This window comes from Mirounga angustirostris, unplaced genomic scaffold (assembly GCF_029215605.1).
Source record: "Mirounga angustirostris isolate CCGP_5_RB_7025 unplaced genomic scaffold, mMirAng1.0.hap1 SCAF_13, whole genome shotgun sequence".
NCBI lineage: Eukaryota > Metazoa > Chordata > Mammalia > Carnivora > Phocidae > Mirounga > Mirounga angustirostris.
Genome location: NW_026991721.1, coordinates 24,491,063 through 24,514,609, shown reverse-complemented (window position 1 = coordinate 24,514,609; position 23,547 = coordinate 24,491,063).

Sequence of the window (23,547 nt, the reverse complement as noted above, 5' to 3'; positions counted from 1 at the left end):
TCAAACTTTAAGAAGTGCCCTAACTCCACCCTCAGTCCCACCAAAAGCAGGCCAAACTTCTTTCCCATACATTCTCATAGTACCCCATAGCTCTCTTTTGTAGCATTAAACTTTTCTATTTACTTGTAAGATGATTTGCCTAATTTCTTCCAGCTCTCTGAGGGCAGGAGCCTGACGGGTGTTGCTCACACTGCATCTCCAGCACTTAGCACCATATCCAGCACATAGCAAATGCTCAACAAATACATGTTGAACAAATGAATGAACAAAAATAAAAATGTAATGCTTTGTTTTATTCCTATCCTCACCATCCAGGAACCTAATGTCCAAATTTTTTATTTAAATTTAAATCCAGCAGTGGAAATCTGTAGAAACATCCCATTTTATCACTGTGATAGGCTGGACTGTCCCATGTCAGCCAATGACCTATACCAGGTAATTGGCTGTGCTCAGAAGGCAGCCCTGGCAAGGACTTAAAATTTCTTTGTATGGTCATGACGCTAATATGGAGATTAACATAAAATTTGGACCTTAAGCTTTAGGGGGCTTTAAAATCTCCCAGCCAGACATCACTATAAACCCCTGTTCCTCATACTTTCTAACTACTGGGGTGAACATTCTGGCACAGATGCACACAGAGCAGGTCAAATGTAGGCCTGGTGGTAAATCTAGCCATGTGAACATGGGCTGGTAGAGCCACTTCGGTAAATGAGGACAGAAATGGAAGGTCCAGTCTCCCCCAGTTCATTAGGGTCAGAGTTAGGACCAACTGGAATATAGTAGAAGATGCTCTGGAATAGATTTGGGATGGGAGGGAGGTCTTAGGAATTTTCAGCCAAACTATAGTCTTCATCCTCCATCACTGACCAAGTCTTCTTTGAGAAGATGATCTGACCATAGAGTTAACCCATAGCCCATCAGTGATTTGGAAAGCCACATTTGGAGATGACCAAGATGCTGTTCTACCTGAATTCCAGAGTGGGAGCTGACATAAAACCTGGTGTCACTATAGGGAATGGGACTGTTAGTGATTGTTTTGTTTGCCTAAGCAAAGGCATAGAAAGAATGAATCTTCCCCAGTTGGAATAAGGACAGTGCAGTATTCTGGGAAAGAACATTATCTGCAGACTGGGCATACTGGAAGGTAGAGTCTTCTCCACTGACATCTCAGTAGGGATTATGATCCCCTCTGCTTATGGAACATGAGAAAGCCAGGTCCTGGGAAATAGCTAAGACAAACTGCTTGTTTGAGAAGCCAACTCATCCAACAGGACTTAAGTAATTGGTCTAAGCTTGGGCTGAAGTTGACAGCAGCACAGCCAGAACTCCCTGGGTCTGTTTTTGTGCTACCAAATTTCTCGAGTGTTCTGTGCATGCTTCTCAAGGTCTTCTCCTTAAGCCTCCAACACCAGGCTTTCACTTTTCAGTCTTCCCCAAGCTGGACCATCTCCCCTTTTGGATCTGTGTTTGTCAATGCTTTCCAAGGTTGCCCTGCTATTTCTTTTAATGGTTCTCTGCTACTATCCCTGCCTGCAAGGTCCAAGTAAGGACAAGAGAAAAATATTTTGTAGTCTTCTAATTTGGGGTGAGTCTCATGCTGGATTTATTCATGTGCTACACTGGCTGTGTGAGATAGAGTCCAATTCAGTCCCAAGTTCTGAGTTGTGAGAGGCTGGATATAGACTTTGCTTCAATTTCCAGCGGTGTGACTGACCACATCCTCTGAGCTAAAGGGTTGAGGCATCTGGGTACCAAATGGTGGCCCTAAATTATTATCACAAATGTCCCCTGTATTGCCCTTCTTCCTACATCTTATCAGAGGGGTGTGTAGTGGAGGACTGTTGGTCTGAGATACACAGACACTGGAAGGTTTTATGAAGAATCTGTTGGATTTTATTTATTTATTTTTTATTTTTATTTTTTAAAAATATTTATTTATTTGACAGAGAGAGATAGGGAGAGAAGGAACACAAGCAGGGGGAGTGGGAGAGGGAGAAGCAGGCTTCCTGCAGCGCAGGGAGCCCGATGTAGGGCTCGATCCCAGGACCCTGGGATCATGACCTGAGCCGAAGGCAGACGCTTAACAACTGAGCCACCCAGGCGCCCCGAGTCTGCTGGATTTTAAAGTTTAAGGACTTCAAGGAAATTTTTTAGAATGCACTGATTCTCCTTTTCACCAATTCATAGGTGTCAAAAAAAAATCAAAATAAAAAACCAAACTTCTATTTATTAAGCAGTATGGACACTTTTCATACATGATCTCACTTATATCCCCTTAAAGGAGACATTTTAATCCCTGCCAAAGTCACATCCACAGTAACCGGACTCAAAATTTATTTTTCTGAAGTTAAGTCCATGTTCTTAACAATATCATGCTATATATTTTTTTTCTTAATCTTACTCTTGACTTTTCTGCCTTCTCTTTTCCTTTTGAAACTCTCACATTTTAAACTGAATGCTATGCTCTTCTGGTTTCCACATACTTCCTCTTTCTCTCTTTCCTTTGTTGGTTTATTTTCTCTCTTCTAGACTCTAGAATGTGCCCCCAAAGCTCAATCTCTCTCCTCACCTTTGGAAAGATCATCTATACTCATGGCTTCAATTAATCCTTCTATGATCTCACCAGATTCTAAGTACCAGGACAACAGAGACCAGATCTGTCCTATTACTGGAAATCTCAAGCATCTTGCAGAGTGCCTGACATATAGTAGGTGTTCAATAAATATTGTGAAATGAATGAATGAATGGGTGAGTCACTGATCTGCTGACATCTTCAGATACTCTTTTCCCAAAGTCTAGACCCATATTTCCAGCTACCTTTTGGATATTTACCATAGTGCCCTGCCATTGCTAATGAAATGGTAGTAAGAGTTTAGTAGAATAACTGACAACTTGCTAGGGTAGCCACACCAGTTGGACTCTCATGTTTTCGCATTGAAGGCAGCTATATAGACTTTCTGTAAGGGAGACTAGAAGGTTAGTTCCTTCCAATGATGTGAGCTCCTTTGGGAGGATGTCAGTGCAGCTACTGGAGTCCTTGCTAAGTAGGCATGGATGAAGAAGGATCACTGGATCCGAAGCAACCAGTAGCTCATTTGAAGGTGACAATATCACCACACTCATTGGGTAAATGCATCCTTGTATTGAATGCCCAGGGAAACTTAAGTCCAGGTCAAGTCTAGGCATGGAAGAATAATGAGCTCACAACCATGAAGAGTCATGATCCTATCAGAGCCTCCAGATCTGTCCCTTGGTTACCTCTTCCTGCTGTGAGTCTTCAAATATTCTCATAAAATTTGGCTGTGAATGCTAAAGTTGGTGGCTGGCCTTAGTTACTAGGGGTGTGGTCCACTGAGGATTTGTTCATTCTTAAATAATTAATCAAACAGTTTGTGGGAGGTATAATCAGAGAGAGAGACTTAGAGGCTGGATGACATCTACTGGCTGAGTCATGCTGTCCACTTGTTTCATGCTTCTATATTATGTACTTCTGGTGGGCGTTACCACATGATCCAAAAATCTGCACACTTCATGCCTGCTATCATGCATTTACCCTCATGCTTCCATCCCTGACCAATCTGATCCCAATTTTCCCATCTTCCTTCTTCCAGGCACCTGATCAGCCAGTCAGGCCATTTGCCACTGCTGATGAGTCTGTATATATTCTAATCCTGGGCCACTTCTTTTGTCCCTGCAAAATAGGTGACAAATTCATCACTGGATACTCTGCCAACTGGAAGAATTTTTGCCTCACCACTGTCTTTCAAGGCCACCCCTGGGTGGGAATAGAGTGCAGCTGCTGGTCATTTTTGGCTTTTATCCATATGCTGAGTTGACTCATGCATAAAGCAAGCCCAGGCTTTTTCTTTCTCTGTCAGTTGGCTATAAGGAATCCACCATGTGACCATAGGTATGAGCTAAGGCGGAAGCGCTCATGTGACAATAATACATGGCACGAAAGGCTGAGCTATCTGCTATGGCAGTTTTCTTGTGATGTTTGACCTGGTCCATGCTTGACCTCAGGTGTTCACTGTTGTCTTATGAATTGTGGCTGGGCCTGTCTGCACTACAACTTGGTGGGTCTGAAAAACCCAGCACGATGATGGATGATGGGTGTTCTGGATGCATGGTCATGTGATATACTACTCAGGGTTCTCCAGAGAAACAGAACCAATAGGAGAGAAACATTGGTTATATATTATATATGTTATACACACACCCACTCACACACTATATATATATATTATGTAATATATATATATATATATATATATATATATACACACACACACACACATATGGAGAGAGAGATTTATTTTAAGGAACCTGGTTCATATGACTGTGGGCTGGCAAGTCCAAAATCTGCAGAATGGGCCAGCAGCCTGGAGACACAAGGAAACATTAATATTGCAATCTTGAGACTGAAAGCAATCTGGAGGCAATATTTTTTACTCCTCAGAGCACCACAATTTTTTCCTTTAAAGCCTTCAACTGATTGGATGAGGCCCACTCATATTATGGAGGGTAATCTGCTTTACTCAAAGTCTACTGATTTAAATGTTAATCACTTCTAAAAGAAATACCTTCAGAGAAACATCTAGACTGATGTTTGATCAGATATCTGGGCACCATAGCCTGGCCAAGTTGACACATAAAATTAACCATCACCATCAGTGTCCCATAGATAAATTGTACATCTCTACGAAGACCCAGGAGCACACAAAAGTTTTTCAAAAGGCAAATAATTTTCCACTGCAGAAGCCCAGGACTTGTACTGTGACTCTCACAATGAGACATGCCATAAACTATCCATGACATCTTTTCCACCACAGATTCCCAATACCATAGGGTCTTCTGGGTCATGTGGCCCAAGCACCAGGGCTGCCTGAACCACAACCTACAGCTGCTACAGAATTCTTTCCTGCTCTGGGTCCCAGTCAAAGCTGGTGGCCTTCCAAGACACTCAGTATATAGACTGGAACAGTATTTCCATGTATGGAATATGTTGCCTCTAGAACCCAAAGGAATCTACAAGGCATTGTGCCTCCTTCTTTTTAGTGGGAAGTGCAAGATGTAATAATTTGTCTTTCACTTTGGATGAGGTATCCTAGCATGCCCCTAACTATTGGACCTTTAAATTTTCCCCTCATGTGTCAAGCCCCAGAATCTAGTTTATCTCCCATCCACCGGAACAGAAGCTAGCTACTTCTCGATCCCTCAGCTCATTTAGCATAATGTCATTAATGCAGTGGATCAGTAACATGTTCTGTAAGATACACAGAAAGTCAAAATCTCTTTGGACTATATTGTGGGAGTGAGCTAACACAGCCCTGGAGGAAAGCTCTAACTGTTGCCCATTGCGCATGAAGGCAAACTCTTTCTGATGCTCTTTTCTGATACAGACATCAATGGCTCCATAGTATCCGAGGCCATGTTAATCTTCTCTAGCAAAGATGCTATATCTGGTATGGCAACTGCAGTTGGGTTTGTGATAATCCATTATCATCCTCCAAGAGATCTGCCTAATTTTTACAAGGGCCCAAACTGGTGAGGTAAATGGAGATAAAATGGGGGATCTCCACCTCTGCTTCTTTCAGATCCTTAAAGGTAGCATTGATTTCTGTTATCCCTCCAAAGATATGAATTTGTTTTTTATTGAGCATCTTGGCTGGGGGCAGGACAGGAGTAGGTGGCAGTTTCAAAGACTTCTACTTGGCCTTCTGTACTATGATTGATAGATTTTACCTCACAGGCCAAGGATCCGATGTGGGGGTTGTACCACTACCAACTGTTATCTATTCCAATTATACATTTGGAAATGACCTGTAGGTGGGTCCATGGACCCTGTGGGCCCTCAGTGAGCCAGAACTTGGTCAACGGTCCATTTATAACTTTGCTCCCTCTGACCTCACTCTAACAGAGGGCCATGATGACACTTTGGGTCTCCAGCTGTCAATGTCACCTCAGACTCTGTGTCTAACAGTTATTGAGTGCTTGGATATATCCCCCTTTGCCAAGGAAAATAAATTAACTCTCCTATAACCAGCTTTATGTCTCAGCCTTACATCCTTAGAATTCATTCCCACAGCACTTCCCTGGCTCCTGCCTATGCCTGTAGCTTGGTGTTGTGGCTTCCTGAGGGTCCCTTTCCTCTCGTATGGGGCCTAGCACAACCTTGGCTGGATTATTCTACAACTTAATCCTAGTTATGTGTCTCATGGCCAGGAGGAGAGGTGGGAGCAGATCTTGGGGGATACTGTCTTGAGAAGGAGTGGCAAGCAGGAGTGCTAGCTCTTAATAGGAAGCGAAGTTGACTTTTGCAGGCTCAGAATGTTCAGGGAATCTGGGAATTAAGATTTTCAGGGACATCAGTGCTGATCTCATTGTTGATTTCCTATCCAACATGCCCAGGTCTGTCCTTTCCTGACAAGAACCTTGACCTTGTGATGGCAGACTGCCTGAGCTGGGAGTTGAACATGTTTTGCATCTCAGATACTCTGATAATTAAAACCTGAGCCTACTCTTCAGCTTTCTGGGTTCTTCTACTGTAGGAGATGAGGGTCTCTTAGCTGCCAAGGGGGCTTCTACCAGTCACTGTTGGCTTCCAATTGTCTGTTAATCACTGTCAGCCTTCAGTTATCCTTTACCAGAGCCATGGTCACAGGAGCCATCCAATCCCACTGTCCATATAGTGACTACCACATCCATAATTTTCAAAAACCTGCAAAACTGTGTATGCTAGTGTTTTCTCTTCCTTGGTCTATTATCCCACTCTACCATCGGTGAAGGTTTTCACAGTTGGACCATCCCCTTGTGCCAGGGACTGTTGGCTCCACCTACTGCTAGACGGGGTCCCCAGTGTCGATGCCGGCTTGGTGATGAGCTTCAGCTCCCCATCTCTATTTTACACCTGCTTTCTCAGTCCTCTCTTGCTGCTCTCACAGGCTGAGTAGCCCAGGAAGCAGACCTAGAGACTGAGTTTAGTGTACAGGGTGTTAATTTGGTAGTGTCCTTGGGATCAACACATACAGAGAGGGTGACCAATTTATTCTGGTTTTCCTGGGACATATTGATTGTAGCACTGAAAATCAAGCATCCTGGAAACCTCCTCTGTCCTCAGAAACCAGGACTATTAGCAAAACTCCCTGTGGAAAGTGGGGTGCAGAAGCAGGGTTAAACAGAGGGATAAGTCAAGCTGTAATGCAGGCCTCATGGCCTCAGCTGACCTCATGGAGAAAGAATTATGTAATTAAACTCACCCATCAGAAATGTCCAGTATCAGGCTGAAATGGCCTTCTTCCTCAGTCATTTGATGTGGACTGCCCTGGGAAGTTCATGGCTTTGGGTGAGCAGCTCTATAGCAGAGACAATCTCTGAATGGAGCTGACAGCTAAAGGCTGTCTGTGGACAGCACTCCTAGGAGCTGGAGCAACAAGTCCTTCCACGGAAAGCGATCCCCGTGTCCAACAAGAATGTATGTAGACATATTCTCATATTTGCGTAACTGTCTGTGGAGGGATGCACAAGACCTTGGTTAACTGGTTGCCTCCAAAGAGAGGAAGTAGACAACCAGGAGAACAGAGTGAGAGGAAGAAATACACCAAGGATATACACTTTTGTACATTTTGAATATTTTTTATCATGTTAAATGTATATGTACCTTGCAAACATGAATTTAAGTTGAAAATCTACTCAATCAACAAAAACATGGAATTAAATTAAGAAATAATTCAAGACCTAAGGATATATAATGTCCTTTTTAAAAAGATTTTATTCATTTATTTGACAGAGAGAGAAAGAGAGCACAAGTAGGGGTAGCTGCAGGCAGAGGGAGAAGCAGACTCCCTGCTGAGCAGAGAGCCTGATGTGGGACTCAATCTCAGGACCCTGGGATCATGACCTGAGCCCAAGGCAGATGCTTAACCAACTGAGCCACCCAGGCGCCTCATGTCTTTTAAAAAAAAAAATACACTCATTTGACAAATATTTATTGAGTGCCTATTACGTACCAGGATTCTCAAGCTCCAAAATGGAGAGCTAGATAAAACCCCCATACTTATGGATCTAAAAGTCTACCACACCTCTTGATAACCAAACGGGTAAAAATATTTAAATTCTACCAAGTGTATGTTCTTATTTTTCAAGCTAAATCAACATAGCCAGCTGGGCAGCACGAGATGAATGGTAATATTAATAAACTGAGTTGTTATGGAACGCCACCTGATTTTTCACAAAATCTGAACAGTACATCCACCAACACTGGGCTTTAAACATTCATTTTGTTTTAGCCTTAACTTTACCCTTCAATGTTAATATTTATATTTCTTCCTTTTTCTCCCCTTTCATCTTATTATGTAAATTTTTATATGGTCCTCAATCCTTTTCAGAATGAGTGTAGGTGTGTATATTATATATATGGCATATGGGACCGACAAGCCTGAGGCAGACCACCAAACATGTTATCATGTTTGTGGGACCATGACACCAGAGCACAAATAAAAATAATAATACCACTAATAAAAATGCCAGCACGGTTAGCTCTCTTCAGTGTTCACACTGAGCATCACCATTAGTTAACCATTTATTTCCTTAGAATTCCTTTAAGATGTAGTTCTTATGAGGCATTTGCTTCTAGAAGACTCTGTTTTCATCATATTTAAAATCTGATCCCGTCTGAAGCCTCCCTCATGAATCCATTGTTTTATGTTGGGGGAAATTTCTTGGGTCTTCATGTACACCTGCCCCAGCCAATGCAACAAAGTGAAAACACTGACAGCTTGTGAGATCATTAAACCAGCCCCACTCTAACCAGCACCCCCACCCCGCCACCTTTTTTTCTTTGCATTCAAGAATGAACTTCTGTAGGTTTTTCAGCTTTTCCCTAAGGCTTTCATGTATTTCTAAAACATTCTCATTAGTTATGAGAGTTTGCCCTGGTTGCTTTAAAACAATGTGTGGAGAAAAACTGTGCATGAACCAACCCAGCTTCCAAGCCACACTGGGACACGAACAGCCTTTCTCTGTTTGCCAATTCTCTATGAAGTCATGTGCACAGAAGCCTGCATCTCCTCAACATTCAAGTGAATTGGCCTTTCATCTCACACGATTGTGTAGCTTCTGCTCTTAGTCAGACATGGTATCAGTTGAGATTCTGTTATGAAAGAACCCATCTCGAAACAACTGAAGTTTAAAAAAAAAAAAGCATATTTGTTCATCCCTTCTGACTCAAAAGGCTGAAGGCAAATTCAGAGGCACTGCTGAATCCAGGTACTGAAACTCACTATTCAGTAGTGAGTAATGAGTAGTAATATTTCTGTTGGACCTCTATTTTCGTATCTGCTTTTTATGCTTCTCTTTGTGTGTTGGTTTCATTCTCTTCAACTAGAGACAGATTTCCTCCGTGTGGCAGGAAAGATGGCCTTCACAGCAGCTCTCCTTGAGTCAAGAGACTCAAACTTGGAACACTCCCTGTGGGCAGGAGAATGGTGTGCCACAACCACCCAGGCCTGGGTCAGGGGCTGACACCTGCAGGTAGGACTTGGGGACTGACTGTTGTTCCAGAACTCCATGGGGTAGCAGGCAGGGTGGACGTGGGACCAATGAATGAGGAGAACAGGGCAGACTCCAACAGCTTACCACTCCCTGCAAACCACGACCTGAGTCCTGGGGAGGTACTGAGTATAAGAGAAGAGTAGCTGAAGTTAGTTAGAAGATCCTTAGGAAATGTTAGCTAAACAATGGAAGAAAGGGAAGTGATTCTGCTCAAGGTCAATGTAAAATATTAAAAGTGCTAGCTAGCACAAAGGCTGAGAATATAAGTGTCAGTATAAGTCAAGACAGATGAAAGGAATAGAATAAAAGATATATGTTCAACGAATAAAAAAGAAGAGAAACAAGAAAAGCGCCCCCCAAAAAGTGTGTGTAGGGGGGAATAAAGCAACAAATAAAATCTCCTTTATTGATAATGGATGGGCAGAAGAAACTAAAGAAAAGGAGAACACGCAGGAAAGCCTCATTCTCAGGGTGTGAAAGCATTACGAAAGATTCGAAGTCATAATACATACTTTTGTGTATTGTGGTTTTGGTGTAAGGGTCAAGTTTTCATTTCATATTGGGACTGCAGGTGGTGGTTTGTTTCTTAAGTAAATAGGAAAAATGCCTGAAGAACATGTGAATGGCATTGAATGATTGAAGATTAACAGCTAGAAGTAGTTAAGGCCTGGGTTAAAAATCACATTTACTTGTAAGCGTGGTGAGTCAGAATCATTGTAAATGCAAAAAGGTAATTCTTAGGAAGTCACCGGGGGCCAAAGTAATATCCTTCACAGCAGCCGGCTTTCACAACAGAGTGAGGGTTTTAACAGTCATTCTTGGCTGGGGAGGGAAATTGGCAATGCGCTGTTAGGAGTTCAATTTTGCTTTCTGGATAAAAAGAGGCAAAAGAGAAGATTACAGGAGGTTCTGAAATTTAGGAGAATGGAGGAAAGGAGTTTTTCAGAGCATTTCTATAAAAAGCACACAGTGATTGCTATGACATTGATGAACGTAGATTGGAATGAGTTCATTCATTCCATTGTGTGATAAGATCACCAGTTGGAGATGCCATGTGATTAAATTAACTGCGGTAATTGCTGTGAAGAGAATTTAAAGGGCAGAATTTGATCTGACATCCTGTAAAACGAATGGCTTTGAAAGTGCTATTGGAAAGTGTCCCTTAGGTGCAGAACCTTTAGAAGTTTGAATTTAAAACAGAATCAACACATTTCTAAGTTACATGAGACAGAGGTTATCAGGATCCTCATATCCGTGAAAAAAATACTAGAACAAAGTAGGAAGAGCAGAAATGCGCAGACTTACTAGTTAGTGTAAGTTTATTATTAGGAATTGTAGAGAAAGAACATAATTGTTTCTTTAATAGCATCCTAATATTCTAATATTGTGAAGTTAATCACCTCTATGAATATTGTTAAAATATGCATGCAGTTTTACTAAAATGTCAGAAAGAATATACCTGAAATTGATATAAGGAACAAAAACAGATGTCAACCTAAAAATGTCCCTATGTGCATTTTAAGTCTTGAGCAATTAAAAAATGTATAAATCAAATGCATATAGCTGTATTTGCTGAGAGATATTTGTTCATCCAGGTTGGACAAATGTCACAGACTTTAGAGCCAAAGGCTTAGGACAAATTCTCACCCCTGCCACTCACAGATATTGGGCAAGTTAACCTTTTGAAACCTATGTTTTCATTTGTAATATCGAGGTTTACATTAAAAAACAAGCCTTTTGGGGGCGCCTGGGTGGCTGTCATTAAGCGTCTGCCTTCAGCTCAGGTCATGGTCCCAGGGTCCTGGGATTGAGCCCCGCATCGGGCTCCCTGCTCCGCAGGAAGCCTGCTTCTCCCTCTCCCACTCCCCCTGCTTGTGTTCCCTCTCTCGCTGTGTCTCTGTCAAATAAATAAAACCTTAAAAAAAAAAAAAAAAAAAAACAAGCCTTTTGGGGGCATCTGGGTGGCTCAGTCGGTTGAGCGGCTGACTTTTGGTTTCAGCTCAGGTCATGATCTCGGGGTCTTGGGATGGAGCCCAGCATTGGGCTTGCTTGAGGATTCTCTCTCTCTCTGCCCCTCCCCTCTGCTCTCTCTCTCTCCCAATCTCTAAAATAAATATACAAATCTTAAAAAAAAAAGAAAAAGAAAAAAACAAGCCTTTTTGATTTTCTGCTATGTGTGGGCACAGGGCTATGGGAATCAGTAGGACAGGGTGCTAGTTCCCCAGAAGCTTCTATGTGGGGGCGGATGGTGATAACAGTGCAACCACAGGGCTGTTGAGAAGATGACTAGGAGAGTGGAAGTGTTTGCTAAACTACAAGATTTTATGTAATTATTGTTATTAAACATAGTTAATGAATAAAGTGACTCATAGTTTGCTAATGGGAAGACTCATAAAAATTAAAGATATTTCCATAAGGATATATTAGATAAGCTTTACTGACTCAAGATTTTAGAATCCTATTCTTTCTAATCTCCTTTTTTTGTGATGTAATATATGACTGATTTGTTTACCCATAACTCCCCCTTCCAGTGCTGTCCCAAGCAGGGATTTAAGACTTTCCCAGTCCTATCCATTAACTACCATGACCAATTATGTTCATAATATAAAAGCTAAAATGGCATTCATTCTTCCTAGGCTCATTTCTCTTCTGGTGGTACTGGGACGAGGAGGTGAGGCAGATATTTCATTTTATTCCTAATTCCTATCTCCTTTAATAGTTATGAGGCAGGTAGCCAAGAGTCATTCATTCAACATCTATTGACATCTACTTACTATCCTAGGTTTTCAGCCATATCATTTGAAGGATCAAGATTTCCCACCCAGTGTTGGGCAGGAACATTCGGTGCCCTGGGGATGTCTATTTCCTTCCTTTGCTGTATCCTTCTTGTGGTGTCTTTTAGTTCATTTATATCAAACAGATAAGTTGACAGATGGCCATCAGTGCTTCAACTGGGAGAGCCTTACATTGGACACCAACAGAACTGTGTGCTTCCAGAGAGAACTTATTACACTAATATACTATATTTCCTTGGGATAGGATACTTTGTTTTCTACCCAGTTTTTTATAAAATAATGGAAGCCAAAATGAGCATAAGATTACACACACACACACACACACACACCTACCTCTTTATATTTAGAGCCTGGGAAAGAAAAGTTTATTAATTGAATAGTTCATTCACACCTAAGGAAAGAGAAGGAATCTTAGCTAGTGAGTTTCAGTTACAGTGGTATTACATCATGTTCAAGTTAACTTAAAGGGGTTGTATATCAGGGCAATATCCTTTTTTCTTATATTAAAAGTGATAGATGCAATGAAACTTGAAAGCAACAATGAACATTTATGAAACCAATGGAAAAAATTTTTGAGTGATTTTAAGACACATTACTCAAATAGTAGATGAATGGTTGTTGATTACCTGGTCCATATCCTCAAGATGGGAAATAGGTATGATTGAGGGCCATATGTAAATACTTAATATTGAAAGAATGAAAAAAAAAAACTAGGCTAAATTCACAAATCACATATATAATATTATACTTTATGGGTGATTGAAAGAATTTTTAAGGTAATTTTGACTATTGGAAATTTTCACTTCATTCATTAACTTTCAAACCTAAGATGTAGCTCTACTGTACATCAAGAAAATGATTCCTTAGTTTTGTTTGCAAAGTTGTGGCCCTTCTTGAGATAAAAATGATAAGAAGTAGGAAAGTAAAAGGTACTTAGTAAAAGATTAATTAAACTAATAGAAGGAATAGAATACCATATTTATATTTAAAGGGATAGAAATTAATCACACAGTTGAATAATAAATGGAAACTCAATGCATCATCAATAAATGGTCCCCAAAGAAATTTTGGAAAGTATTAGGTCAGTAAAACCAAAGATGTTTCTTTGTGAACATATTAAAAGTTCTTAGATTCCTAAGTCCCTAATGCCTATCTCAGAAGCCATATATGCTTTAAGAGGCAAACTCTCTTTATACCCATAAGAGTAATTTATATTACATTGACAAGATAAAGTTAGTTAATGTGGAAAGTACACAGGGCTTACTGAATGAGCTTGGTAAATTTTTTATTTGGGTAGTTTAACCTCTGAATTTTATTTTCTTCATCTTTAAAATGAGGGGTAATAATACCTTCAAGAGTTACTATAAAAACTGGATATAATGTACTTAAAGGTCCTTACTATATATGCCAACAAACTGGGCAATCTGGAAGAAAATGGACAAATTCCTAGAAACATACAAACCACCAAAACTGGAACAGGAAGAAATAGAAAATTTGAACAGACCCATAACCAGCAAAGAAATTGAATCAGTAATCAAAAATCCCCCAAGAAACAAAAGTCCAGGGCCAGATGGCTTCCCAGGGGAATTCTACCAGATATTTATATATTTTTTAAATTTATTTGAGAGAGAGAGGAGGGAGAGGGGCAGAGGGAGAGGGAGAGAAAGAATCTCGAGCAGACTCTGTGTGGAGCATGGAGTCCAACTTGGGGCTCAAAGCCTGACATAGGGCTCAATCCCACGACCCTGAGATCATGACCTGAGCCAAAATCAAGAGTCAGAGGCTTAACTGACTGAGCCACCCAGGCACCCCTCTCCCAGACATTTAAAGAAGAGTTAATACCTTCTTTTTTTTTTTTTTTAACATATAATGTATTATTTGTTTCAGAGGTACAGGTCTGTGATTCAACAGTCTTACACAATGCACAGCGCTCACCATAGCACATACACTCCCCAATGTCTATCACCCAGCCACCGCATCCCTCCCACCCCCCACCACTCCAGCAACCCTCAGTTTGTTTCCTGAGATTAAAAATTCCTCGTATCAGTGAGGTCATATGATTAGTCTTTCTCTGATTGACTTATTTCACTCAGCATAATACCATCCAGTTCCATCCACGTCATTGCAAATAGCAAGATTTCATTCCTTTTGATGGCTGCATAATATTCCATTGTATATATATACCACATCTTCTTTATCCATTCATCTGTCGATGGACATCTTGGCTCTGTCCACAGTTTGGCTATTGTGGACATTGCTGCTATAAACATCGGGGTGCACGCACCCCTTCGGATCCCTACATTTGTATCTTTGGGGTAAATATCCAGTAATGCAATTGCTGGATCAGAGGGTAGCTCTATTTTCAACTTTTTGAGGAACCTCCATACTGTTTTCCAGAGTGGCTGTACCAGCTTGCATTCCCACCAAGAGTAGGAGTGTTCCCCTTTCTCTGCATCCTCGCCAACATCTGTCATTTCCTGACTTGTTAATTTTAGCCATTCTGACTGGTGTGAGGTGATATCTCATTGAGGTTTTGATTTAGATAGCAGGAGGGGAAGAATGAAAGGGGGGAAATCGGAGGGGGAGACGAACCATGAGAGACTATGGACTCTGAAAAGCAAACTGAGGGTTCTGGGGGGGTAGGGGGATGGGTTAGCCTGGTGATGGGTATTAAGGAGGGCACATTCTGCATGGAGCACTGGGTGTTATACGCAAACAATGAATCGTGGAACACTACATCAAAAACTAATGATGTAATGTATGGTGATTAAAATAACATAATAATAATAAAAAAAAGTGTTAATACCTATTATCCTCAAACTGTTTCAAAAAATAAAAATGGAAGGAAAACTTCCAAACTCATTCTACAAGGCCAGTATTACCTTGATTCCAAAACCAAAGACCCCACTAAAAAAGAATTATGGGCCAATATCCTTTATGAACATGGATGCAAAAATTCTCAACAAGATACTAGCAAATCAAATCCAACAGTACATTAAAAGAATTATTCACCATGGTCAAGTGGGATTTATTACTCAGCTGCAGGGGTGGTTCAATATTTGCAAATCAATGTGATACACCACATTAATAAAAGAAAGGATAAGAACCATATGACCCTCTCAATAGATACAGAAAAAGCATTTGACAAAACACAGCATCCATTCTTGATAAAAACCCTCAACAAAGTAGGGATGGATGGAACATACTTCAACATCATAAAGGCCATATTCAAAAGACCCACAGCTCACCATTGTATATATATACCACATCTTCTTTATCCATTCATCTGTTGATGGACATCTTGGCTCTGTCCACAGTTATCATCCTCAGTGGGGAAAAACTGAGAGCTTTTCCTCTACAGTCAGGAACGTGACAAGGATGTCGACTCTCACCATTACTATTTAACATAGTGCTGGAAGTCTGAGCTTCAGCAATCAGACAACAGAAATAAAAGGCATCCAAATCAGCAAGAAAGAAGTCAAACTTTCACTATTTGCAGATGACATGATACTTTATACAGAAAACCCAAAAGACTGCACCAAAAAATTGCTAGAACTCATATATGAATTTAGCAAAGTTGCAGGATATAAAATCAATGTACAGAAATCTGTTGCATTTCTATACATCATAATGAAGTAGCAGGAAGAGAAATCAAGGTATCGATCCCATTTACAATTGCACCAAAAACAATAAAATACTTAGGAATAAACCTATCCAAAGAGGTAAAGGATCTGTACTCTGAAAACTATAGAACACTTATAAAAGAAATTGAAGAGGGCACAAAGAAATGGAAAGATATTCCATGCTCATGGATTGGAAGAACAAACATTGTTAAAATGTCTATCCTACCCAAAGCAATCTACACATTTAATGCAACCCCTGTCAAAATACCACCAGCATTTTTCACAGAGCTAGAACGAACAATCCTAAAATTTGTATGGAAACAAAAAAGACCCTGCATAGCCAAAGCAATCCTGAAAAAGGAAAGGAACGCTGGCGGCATCATGATTCCAGACTTCAAGCTCTATTACAAAGCTGTAATCATCAACACAATACTGTGCTGGCACCAAAACAGACACCTAGATCAATGGAATAGAATAGAGAACCCAGAAGTGGACCCATAACTATGGTCAACTAATCTTCTTCAACAAAGCAGGAAAGAATATCCAAAGGAAAAAAGACATTGTCTTCAACAAATGGTGTTGGGAAAACTGAACAGCAATGCATAAAAAAATGAATCTGGACCACTTCCTTCCATATACAAAAACAAATTCAAAATGGATGAAAGACCTAAATGTGAGACAGGAATCCATCAAAATCCTAGAGGAGAACACAGGCAGAAACCTGTTTGACCTCGGCTGCAGCAGCTTCTTCCTAGACATATCATCGAAGGAAAGGGAAACAAAAGCAAAAATGAACTATTTGGACTTCATCAAGATAAAAAGCTTCTGCACAGAGGAAGAAACAATCAACAAAACTAAAATGGGAATGGGAGAAGATATTTGCAAATGACATATGCAGTAAAGGGATAGTATCCAAAATCTATAAAGAATTTATCAAACTCAACACTTGAAAAACAAAGAACCCAGTTAAGAAATGGGCAGAAGATATGAATAAACATTTTTCTAAAGAAGACATCCAGATGACTAACAGGTACAGGAAAAGATGCTCAGCATTACTAATCATCAAGGAAATACAAATCAAAACTATGATGAGATACCATTTCATATCTATCAGAAGGGCTAAAATTAACAACACAGAAAACAATAGATGTTGGTGAGGATGTGGAGAAAGGGGAACCCTCTTACACTGTTGGTGAGAATGCAAACTGGTGCAGCCACTGTCAAAAACAGTGTGGAGGTTCCTCAAAAAGTTAAAAATAGGACTACCCTACGACCCAGCAATTGCACTACTAGGTATTTATCCAAAAGATACAAAAATAGTGATTCAAAGGGGCACATGCACCCCAATGTTTATAGCAGCATTATCAACAATAGCCAAACTATGGAAAGAGCCTAAATGTTTATCAACTGATGGATGGATAAAGAAGATGTGGTATATATGTATTAGCCATCAAAAAGAAAGAAATCTTGCCATTTGTGACAACATGGATGAGCTAGAGTGTATTATGCTAAGTGAAATAAGTCAGTCAGAGAAAGACAAATACCACATGATTTCACTCATATATGGAATTTAAGAAACAAAACAGATGAACATAGGGGAAGGAGAAAAAAAAGGGAGGGGGACAAACCGTAAGAAACTCATAAAGATAGAGAACAAACAGTGTTGATAGAGGGATGTGGGTGGGGGTGGTCTAGATGGGGGGTGGGTATTAAGGAGGGCACTTGTGATGAGTACTGGGTGTTCTCTTTCAGGGTAGTGAGAAGTTCAAAATATGCCATAATAAATTCACTCATCTATACAAATTAAAATTTGTTGAATTGTAAAATAAAATAAAATAAAATAAAATAAAATAAAATAAAATAAAGGTCCTTACCATAGTGCTTAGGCTCCTAAAAATACAAACTGCTATGATTACTAAAATTGCACTTGGCCTTTCTAATGACATGAATAAATTCATTTTATCCTCAAAACCTTTAGTTGTAAATGAGAAAGTTTTGAGAATAATCATACAGGAAATTAACATAGTATTTATGATAAGAATTGCTTTGCTTATTCTCTGTCTTCTAAAAGTCCAATAATGAAAAACATGTAGAATTTTAAACAAGGAGACAGTGTTAAATAGAAAACCACAGGCCCCAAAACCAAATGGTGTCACTTAGGCCAAATCATCAAACCCGGCTTAATACCTAACCTAATTTCAGTTTCAACCTCCCCAGAAATGTAGTCTTAACTAGTCAGTCAGTTCTGATCAGCATCAATGAGGCAATCTGTCACTTGGACCCTCCCCAACCTGGTAAGACCCACTGCCCTTCTCCCTAAAGAAAGGTGATCTTGCCTGAAACAATCCTTTCCTCTTTTTTTTTTTTTAATTCAATTAGCCAGCATATAGTACATCATTAGTTTTTGGTGTAGTGTTCAATGATTCGTTAGTTACCTATAACACCAGTGCTCATCATTTGCAAATAGCTTCTTGCCTATCCTTCCTATATGAATCATTTTCATACAACTCCTGAGCTCCCCTCTACTTGCTAAATGGGACGTTGCTCAATTCATGAATCGATTAATAAAGCCAGTTAGTTAGATCTTTAAATTTTTCTTCGTTGAATTTTTGTAATTTAACAGTATTAAATGGAGGAAAACTATATCTATTTCCATTTTAAGTCGTTTATTTAATTTTCAGAAAATATACTTTCCAACAACAAAATTACACAATTAGAACTGTGACAGGGCGCCTGGCTGGCTCAGTCAGTTAAGCGTGTGCCTTCGGCTCAGGTCATGATTCCAGGGTCCTGGGATTAAGTCCCTTGTCAGGCTCCCTGCTCAGCAGGGAGTCTGCCTCTCCCTCTCCCTCTCCCACTCTCCCTGCTTGTGTTCCCTCTCTCGCTGTGTCTCTCTCTGTCAAATAAATAAATAAAATCTAAAAAAAAAAAAAAAGAACTGTGACAGAGTAAGAGATAAACACTTCTTACAACTTATAACCACATAAGAGGATACTTATTTCAGTGATTATGAACCAGAATGTGATGATTTGATGATTATATAGATTATAGGTCAATGAAATAAAGCCAAATTCTCTTTCTGTTTTAAAGAAACTTGGAGGGAGAATTCTAATTGCTTCTCGAAAAATGCTACCAATTGTGAGCCCCATATCTGACCACCTTGACTAGAATCGCTGATGAGATATCGGTTTTTTTCATCCAAGGGGAAGTATTTGAGCAAATTGAAATACAAGATGAAACTCTTCTTTAGGTTATCACTTTACCTTTCTACTTGTTTGGGATATTCTCTGGGGAACTATATTATTTTGAGGTACTTCTCACAAAAGAGAGCTGAGTGAGACAAAACAGCTCTAAAATCAGTTGAGAAGCAGATGATATACTCTCGACTAAAATATGTTAATCCCTTATTCAATCTGAGAGTGAATGGAATGTCCTGCACTTAATGAAATAAAAGTGTTTGATCTAGATCGCTTACCAGTTTAATCCTTCATTTGTAACCAACGTTTCCCCTCCTTATTTAAAGAAGTAGGAATAATTGAGAGAACAACAGTCACAAGGGCATTTGAAGAATGCCTGTTGCCCCCCTGGACAAATATTCACTCAACACCCATGTGTCAGACGATGAGAATAAGCCCTCCCACAGCTGTATTTGTATTCACTTTTGGACCTAGCAATCCACATTGTAGGGATCTTAAAAAAAAAAAAATTAACTGGGTGATACAGACTTCCAGCAGCCATTTCTCCACCTCTAAATCAGGTTTTGCAAATCTTTTCTGCACTTCCAAGGGTGAGAAACACAATGGGAGAGGTGCTACAGTGCAGCAGGACGTCAATGACTTCCTTGCATTACAACTATGTCTAGGATAGTTAAGTGAGAGCTGTTCAGGAGAGAAATTTTATAGGTTGAGTTGAATGCCTTGGGTGCGTTTATAGTTTGAGGCACCGCGGTAAGACATTTACATACTTTTTCTTATATTCTACATAGTTATTATTCTTATCTGAGCTTCAATTTCCTTGTCCAAAAAAAAAAAAAAGGGGGGACAATACCTACCTCAAAACACCCTTATGAGAATTCAATGGGACTTATAGAAAGAAGGGTAATTAATATTTATTGAAGTATTGAATACCTACTAAAGGTCAAGCTCTGTGGTTTGTTCTTCTATGTACTTTATCTCAATCATTAGCTTCATTTTAAAAATGAAGAGAATGAAATTAAGCTGAAGTAACCAAAACTATAGAACCTAGAACCCAGAACACAAATAGTTAAAATGTGTCAGGCATTTTTCTTGGCTGTAGTGAACAAGACAGGTCTGTCTTAAAGAGATCTTTAGCATAAGCCTCCAGAAAATGTTTGGGGGTGGGGAGGGGGAGGGTGATGGCTTATAGGGAAGAAAAATCAATAGCAGTTTTGGGCCATGATGTGTTTTAGATGCCTATTATACATCCAAGGGGTGAGGAGTAGGAGGTGGAGACAAGTCTGGAATGTAAAGGAGAGGTCTGGGCTGGAGATAGAACACTGAGTCATCAGCATGTAGATAATATTTAAAGCTGTGGCACTGAATGAGATTTCCCAGGAAAAAAGTAAAGACGGAGAGCATGGTTAAGGGCGGACAGCCCTGGGGCCCTCCAACATTGCGGTCTGATAGGAGATACTCAACAAAAGAACCGCAGACATGGCCAATGAGGTGAGTAGAAAATGGCATGAGTCTGGGGTCATGGGAGCCTAGAGAAAAACATTTCAAGGAGGGAATAATCACTAGTAATGCTACTGTAAATTCATGCAAAATACAGAGAACTAATCACTAGTTTTGGCAAAAAGTTGCTCTTTTATTCAACAAATATTTATTTAGTGCAACTCTACTAGATATGCTCAAGGGACCAGGGCACGAAACAGACGAAAATCCCTGTCCTCATGGGGTTCATATTCTGGTGGGGGGGGGGAAAGGTGAACAATTAAATCACTGTTAACTGTAAAAGTAAAAACAGGCGGGTATTTTACCTGTAAAAGGTTATTTCGGGAGTAAAAAAGAATTGCAATCTGGGACAAACAAGCTGCAGCAAAACCATAGGCACGTGGGGAGGGGGAACAAAGGAGAGGCATGCTTCCTTAAGGAGAACAGGGGTAATTTGGAAAGGCCGTTAGGAACTAAAAATCCACTGCAGTAACCTGGGAGTTCAAAGTGTGGTGGCTTCTCATTGGCTGAGCTGTTGCTGGGGGGATAAGGAAAGCTTGTCCTCCTCCAGCTGGAGCAGTAGAGTAGTATCTACATGCAAGGTGAAGTCCATCTCTTCCCTTTTGGGTCGCAATTGACTACTGAGTGGTAGGTGTGATCGCTCCTCCTGTGGAAACCTCCTGACTTTATTTTAGTGAGGCTCCCCCTTACTAATTTTCACAATAGCATGCTAGTTGGTTATAAGCGCTTTACAACTAAAACTAAAGCAAGGAAGAAGAGAGTTCGGGATGAGGGGAATAGGGCAGGGTTGTGATTAAAAGAGGATGGTCAGGGAAAACCACACAGGTGACATTTGAAGACCTGAATGAGTGGAGGGCGTGAATGAGCTATACAGGTATCTGGAGGAAGAGCATTTAAGGGTGGGGAGAACACCTGCCAAAGAAATTGCCTGGAAAATTAAAGACTCCCTAGGAGACCAGTGTGGCTGGAGCAGAGTAAGTGGGGAGGAGGGAAATTGAATGAGGCAATGGGGGTGTCCAGGGGAGGCTGTGTGGAGCCTTCACTGTGAGACAGGAAGCCAGGGTTTTGAGCAGAGGAGTGACACTGGCTGACTTCCATGTTGACAGGATTGTGCAGGCTGCTGTGTTGAGAATAGACTATTGGGGACAGGAGTAGGGTGCTGAGCAAAGGGTGAAGTAGGGAAGTTGGTTAAGAGGCAACTGCAATAGTTTAGGTGAGACATTGTGGCCCCTGGGCCAAGGTGGTTAACAGTGAACCTGGTGAGAAGTTGAGCGATTCTGGATACACTTGGCATCGAAAGCAGATAGGATTTGCTGATTAGCTGGATGTATAGCCTGTCAAAGAAACCACCAAACATGATAGCGAGATTATGAGCCGGAGCAACTGGAAGGATGGCGTTACCATTAACTGTGTTGGGGAGGACTTCAGGAAATTGGAAATTCTGTCGTGGATATTGTCCTTGCATGAGAAGGGGGTGAAGATCTCTTTACGTGAAGAGGCTAGCCTTAGTGGGAAGCATGGACAGCTCATCATCAGAGTCCCAGCAGAGAGGTGCAAGCCCATGCAAGCTCGTTTGTTTAATTATTTTTTTTAAAAGATTGTATTTATTTTTTGGCAGAGAGAGAGACAGTGAGAAAGGGAACACAAGCAGGAGGAGTGGAAGAGGGAAAAGCAGACTCCCCGCTGAGCAGGGAGCCTGATGCGGGGCTCGATCCCAGGATCCTGGGATCATGACCTGAGCCGAAGGCAGACGCTTAACGACTGAGCCACTCAGGCGCCCCTAATTATTTTTTTAATTGAAGTATAGTTGACACCAAATGTTACATTAGTCTCAGGTGTGCAACATAGTGATTCGATAACTCTGTACATTATGCTACGCTCTCTCATGACGGCTTCTATTTTTTCAATGAAATAGCACTCAGGGTCATCAGTCAAGAGTGAATATGCAGGGAGGAGATGTTTGAAGTTTGAAGAGACACTTGTCAAGGAGAGTGAGGGAATGAATGGATGAGGTAGTAAAGTAAAATTCCCCGGCAGCATTAAAAGCCCACTCAACCTTAATGACCTTAACGTGGTTATGTGTTTCCCTTCAGCCACCTTAAGGCACAGGTACAGGTGTGGAGTCAGAAGACCTGGGATTAGCTGTGACCAAAGGTTTGCTGAGTACAATGGAATGAGAGAAAGGGAAAGACATTTAATGTTCAAGGAATTCACTCACCCCATACCTAGGGGTAGAGGACGTGAGAACTACCACCACTTGAGGGGAGAGCCTCGGGGGAAACTGTGTCTTGGGAGAGACAGGTTTCATTCAGAGCAAAGAAGTAAAGGAAGCATTCAAGGAGGCTGGGGGTGGGGGGGTTGTTACTCTTGGTAAATCTGTTTTAGTGGAGTGGTGTGGCCTGATTGGAGGGAGTGGGTCAAGGAACAAGTGAGAGAAGAGTTGACAGAAAAGTGGACAACTCTTTGAAACATGTTTGCTCTGAAGGTGCTGGATGAGCTGAAGGTTGAAGGCAAAGTTTGTGTGTGTGTATGTGTGTGTGAGTTTTAAGATAGATGATATTTTACTATGTTTTTATACCAGTAGAAGAGATCCAGTTAAGAGAGTAAAAAATTGCCAATACAAGAGAAAAATGGCATACATGTGGGGATCCTTGCAGAAGTAAAACCCTTGAGGTCAGAGGGCATTGGATTCCAGGCATAAGAATCGGCCTTAGAACCAACTCGGTACAAGGAAAGTGGCAAAGAAGGCTGTAGGTAGGAAGATTGGTGGAAACGTGAGCTGGAAAGGTTAGTTAGTTCTCTTTGGAATGAATCTGTTTTATCTCTTCAAGTATGAGAGGTTGTCATCTGGTGGGGGCGGGGAGAATGCTGGAGATCTGATGA